Below are 6,000 nucleotides of genomic sequence, written 5' to 3'. Positions count from 1 at the left end.
ACATTACTAGAGGAGGCGTCTATCACTTTAAAGTTTCCTGGTGGCACATAGATCATCGATCAAGTGTGAAGTCATAGCGCCAAGTGATGCTGAAAACAGCTGCTCATTTTTCTTCAGTGTTGTAACTTCTGTGTGTGTCCCTGGAGCCAATTAGGTTTTTAGAGGTGACTGCAGTTCAACGAAAATTCAGTGCTATGTCCTTGGCATGTGTATTAATCATTTTGAAGTATACGTATAATAATTTAATACTCTCATATAGCTAGCTTATTTTCATTTATCTTCACAAGGTATATACTAGTCTCTTTAGCAAAGCCAAGACTAAACCAAGTCCTTTACATAGGTGGAAAGAGGAAGGGGGGTCCCGGAACCTAATTTCCTTGACCAGAGGCTCATAGCAAGTTCAAGAGTAGGGTGCTGATGAGAAATAGGAACGACAAATTGAGTAATGGAGTGGAGAGTCAGTTCTACTTTAGGTCACCCCCATCCTCTACTGTGAGTGAGATCCGGGAAGCTCGAGTTCAGGGGCAGGTCACGGAACAGAGGTTATAACTATGAAGTGAGCAGGTGCTGAAATGATGCTCATGCCTTTTGGTCCCCGTTTCCCATTTGGAATCCTGTATGATAATGGCTTCTAATCCATGTTGAGAGGGGCCTTAGAGTTTGTAATGATTCCGCGGGGTTAATATAAGAACCTCGTGAACGTTGTCTGCCGTGCCACACTCATCTGTTTTAAATATCAGGCATCTGCATGAGATTTAATTTGAAGGGGGGAAAAAAGCATCCTGTTACTTGGGGGATTTCTTTGGAAGTCATTCTACAAGACTGTTTAACCTCTGGCTGTGTTTAGCTCTTGGGGACATCTGGATAATTTTTAGCCAAAGGATTTGCCACCAGGAAGGTAAACAGTGACATAGGAGCTAGGAGCCAGGGTGATGATCATTCTTAAGACATGGGATTAGAAGTCACGGGGATTTGATCATCCAGGTCACAGGAAGTGGCCCACCCAGGCTGTGACAAAAGAAAGCTGAACCAAGCAGGCCCCCATCATGGGGTGTATGCTGTTCAAAAGGGAGGTGAAAAGGAATGCGGAAGGATGTTCTGCAGAACGTATCTACGCCTCTGCTGGAATTCTCTTCCTTGTGATCTGGGTCCGAGTCACTCCTGATGACCTGATGTGCAATTGCCCATCACATTACACAGAATTTCATCTTGTCATCTAAACACTTTATAAGTGTGCCAAGTCCATGTTCAACCCCATCCACTCCACTGGTAAGCCTGTCTCATTTCAGGTCAGGATCTGGGACTGGGTAATGGCTTAAGAATCAGAGTAGAGGGGGCTGAAAAGATGGCTCAGTGGTTAAGAGCACCGCCTGCTCTTCCAAAGGTTCTGAGTTCAGTTCCCAGCATCCACGTGGTGGTTCACAACCATCTGTAATGTAATTTGATGCCCTCTTCTGGCATGGAGGTATACATGCAGGAAGAACACTGTATACATAATAATAAATAAATTTAAAAAAAAAAAGAATTGGAGTAGACACAGGTTAAAATCTAATACACCCATGATGGCATTTACCTGTAAGCTACTGCCCTCATCTTTACCATCATGAACCCATCTTCAAAAGTCAATGTCCAATTATTTTGTTCTTGCAAAGGGACAATCAGAGCTGCTGTTGGAAATATCGCCATGTCCCAGAGCATGAAAACAAGATCAGTCGGGTGTGGTGGCCTTTAATCCCAGTACTCGGGAGGCAGAGGCAGGCAGATTGCTGTGAGTTCAAGGCCAGCCTGGTCTACAAAGTGAGTCCAGGGCAGCCAAGACTATACAGAGAAACCCTGTCTTGAAAAAAAAAAAAAAATCAACAGAAGAATGAATGCTTTGCTTTCTAGACCTTCACAGAAACACCAGCCCACAGAGTTAGTTCAGAGAGGAGGGAAAGATGGCTGCATGCTTAGTCCAGGATCAGTTTGGCCTGGGGCTGAAAGCTCAGGCAGAAGGCTGGGCTGCTGTAGCCTTTGTACAGCAATCCCCAGTACTGGATGGCCCCTCCTGGTACTTCCTCCTCCCAGTGGCAGTGATGCATTTGCTGCTGCATCAGGCTTTGCAGGGAGCTGGAAACTTGATAGCATCACATTATGCAGTTATGCGGGAACTCTGGTTTCTGGAGCACAGTGAGGTTCCCAGGCTCCTGCTGCTTGGGCGTGTCCTTCAGAAAATGCTCTTTATGTGAAAAGCAGATGACTACTGGCATAATTGGGCTCCATTTCTCAATAGCACCATGAAACTGATCCATTTCTTTCAAACAGTTTAAAAAAAAAAAAAAAAAAAAAAACAGAATTTGTTGATAACAATAAACAACTCATTTCTCTACCTGATGTTTGTCCCCTGGCTGGTTTGAAAACACTCCTCTTGGGTAAGCTAAATTATTAATTTAAAAGTAGCATAACTCCCTACTCTTAAAGGCACAGATGTCAGAAGTTTATTTCTTAGGAAACTCATTGCACTTAAAAAGAAAGTAACTATAATATTTAGGATTTATTGATAACAAGAAAGGCAAGGTGATAAGATTGTATGCTTTTGATAAGAACCAGATTCTGGGCTCAGCAGTTGAGAGCACTTGCTGCTCTTCCAGAGGACACAAGGTTGAGTCCCAGCATCCATGTAGTAGTTCAAACTTATCTATAACTCCAGTTCCAGGGGATCTGATATTTTCTCTGGTCTCCATGGGCCCCAAGCACCTACATTCAAGCAAAACGCTCATATACATAAAATTAAAAAATAAAAAATAAAAAGAACTAAATTCTCAGAGCTGGCAGTTAGGAGTGTGAACTGCCCCCAGTTTGGTTCCCAGCACCCACTCTGAACGACTCACAACCCCCTGTAACTCCAGCTCCAAGAATGTAGCATCTGTGGACCTCTCGGGCAACTGCACTCACACAGCCACACCCACAAGAGTCACACATGCACAGGCATAATTAAAGTAAAAATAAGTCTATTTTTTAAAAGGAGAAGAAGTTCCTAGTGGCCAATGGGTCACATCTGATCAGTGGAAGCACTGAGGACTGGGGCGGCCATGCAGAGAGTTAGGAAGAAGGAGACTATGCGAGCTGTGTGTGACTTCCTTCTCCATCTGGAAACATGCCATCACTTTGAGTCTTGCAAGCTGTTTTCCCAGATCCTCAATGTGCGGACTAGGTGTTTTTGCAGAGAGTTAGGGAGCCCTAAATATTCAAAGTTACATCAGGGAAGTTGGAGAACATGAGTGTCCTCATGTGCAAGAAAGAGTGGGAGACTGAAAAAGAGGAGAAAAGGACCAGATAGAGGTGCAGAGAGAAAGAATCTCTGGAAGGACTAGACAGAGGGACTGGAGAGATGGCTCAGTGGTAAGAGCACTGGCTGCTCTCCTAGAGGACCCTGGTTCAATTCCCAGCACCCAGCACCCAGTTCACAACTGTCTATAACTCCAGTCCTAGGGCGTCCGAAAACCTCACACCTATGCACATAAAATAAAACTTAAATTTAAAAAACTAGCTAGAACTCAGAAAAGCATATAATTTTACTGCACATCCCTACAGGTATGAAGGAGAGTTCTGGCATGATCGGGAACACGCACATCAAATCTAAGAAAAGACGATTCCAGACAATGGGGTATGTGTCAACTGTTGGGTTTGTCCCACGATGCGTAAGTGCCAAGCATTTTCCTGACCCATACCTCGTGGAGATCCCAGGACCAGCCTGATTGTATCTATGTGTGGCTATGTGTTGGTGACATATTAGAAGCCAGTTGCTTGTCAAACTCCATGGACAGGTAAGCCAGCTTGCTTTTGGCATGTACCATTCAGACCTTTGGCCACTCCCTCTTAAGTGAGCCAGAGAAAAGACTAGGAATACCCTATCACGGGAGTTTCCAGAGGTAAGATTTTAAAGTCTGGAATGATGTCACTTTATAATTATTTGCAAATGGTTTTCGCATAAGGGAAATTTCCAAAGGAAAGTGAGTGATTACTTAAGTGTCTAAATTTTTATAAAGAAAATCTGAGGGGGCAAAAAAAAACCACTTTATATTGCAGGGTAGTAGTAAGTCTGCTCCTGACATATTAGCTGTGTTTTGTTTTACTTTAAATTTTTTCTTATTTCGATTCAGTATCTCCGTAAGTACATTTGCTGTCAAATCTAGGGCAATGCTGTGTGTAAAGCTGGAAACCCTATTTTACACAATTACACTTCAGCCAGAAAGGGCAGGCCTGGGAAGATGCAGAAATCCCAAATTAGGCTATTTTTTCTAGAAGATGTTCCACAGGGCCAGCAGGGACACTGACAAGTGAAAGCCAGTGACTAGCTTTTTCAAAACGCTAAATAGGGGGTGCCATTGCCAGTCACTTAAAGAACAACCATCAGAACCACACAACCAGCACTTAGGCAAGAATTAATGTCCCTCCCCAACAGAAACACGACTGTCCAAATATACGCTGGTGCTCTGAAAGGAAAATGTGTTGCCCAAACTCCCCCGAAGCTATCAGAAATGATGCTTGGGTGAAAAAAGTGCTTTGAGAAGGGGAGATCTTTCCCAGGGTTCCTGTCTGGAAGTTTCAGCCACAAAGAGCTGAGGGGGCCGTTCTATTGACTGCAGTTATTGGGACTTTCCATACAGATGGATTTTTTTTTTTTTCAACAAACAAATCCCAGCCCAAGATATGATGACACAAAGAGAGGGCAGCTGTGAGGTGGGGCTTGTTCATAGCCTCATCTGAGGTCATTGTTAAGCAAAAGAGGTCAGGCGAGAAGGGGGGCGGGAACCTTGTAAAAAGCCTTGGTGATATTTCCCAAAGGGAGGAATTGCCAAGAACAGTACAGCAGTGGGTATTGCACATAAATGTGGGGCATTCATTCACGGTGATGACTATCCTGCCAAGGTACTTAGCATCAAGGATCTTGGAGGCGTGTCTGTGACTTTCTTACAGCTGGCCAAATGGCTTTGGGACACAACGCTTTCCCTTTCTTTCTTTCTTTCTTTCTTTTTTCTTTTTTCTTTCTTTCTTTTCTTTTTTTTTTTTTTTTTTTTTTTTTTTTTTTTTTTTTTGTTGTTGTTGTTTGTTTGTTTGTTTTTGGTTTTTCAAGACAGAGTTCCTCTGTATAGCCTTGGCTGTCCTGGACTCACTTTGTAGACCAGGCTGGCCTTGAACTCACATCGATCCTCCTGCCTCTGCCTCCCAAGTGCTGGGATTACAGGCATGCGCCACCATGCCCAGCTTCACAAAGCTTTTCTTAACCGCTCTCCAAAAATGATGTTCTGGAAGATGTCCCTGTTCTGGAGCTGAGAAAATTCTGAGAGCAGAAAGGTGGGCGTGAGCAACATGTACTAGCAAGCTCAGACCAGGCAGGGTCAGAGACCTGCATATCCGGCTTCCGGGTGAAGCTGTCCCTTTGAGAGCACTTTGTTCCCTATTGCTGAGGGACCTTAGGTTGCCTCTTCCTTATTCACTCCTTTGTTACCCAGATATTGAGTGTCTGAGATGTGACAGATACTGTGCAAGAGGAATAAGGCACCCATTTGCCCTCCGGGGCAGTGTTTTCCGTAGCAGTTCTTGGTTGTGGCGATAGGAAACACTGTGTCCAAGTTCTCTGTCTCAGGGGTGGGAAAACACAACTTTCATACACAACCTTGAGTTTTATGGGAACACACAAGAAGAGGCCAACTTTGATTTAGCAGAAGCAAAGAATGTAGGAAAGGAGAAGATGGGATGTTTTTTAGAAAGGAAAAAAAAAAAAAAAAAAAAGGAGACCTGGCCTTGTACTGCAAGGTCAATGTGTGTGTGCAGCCATGAGAACAGGGAGAAGCTGCCATGTTTGGGAACTAGAAGGCAATCTCCTTGTTCCAGATGTCATAGATCATGTGATAGGTGATTTTGTGGAGGAATTTGAGGAAGTTTAGATTAATGCTGAGCTTGTCGATCACTTCCCCCTGGCGGGGCTGCCTAGCCAGGCCACCCCGGAAGAGAATG

Source organism: Acomys russatus, chromosome 4, assembly GCF_903995435.1.
Source record: "Acomys russatus chromosome 4, mAcoRus1.1, whole genome shotgun sequence".
In the NCBI taxonomy this organism is placed as follows: Eukaryota; Metazoa; Chordata; class Mammalia; order Rodentia; family Muridae; genus Acomys; species Acomys russatus.
Note: the sequence above shows the minus strand (reverse complement) of the source record.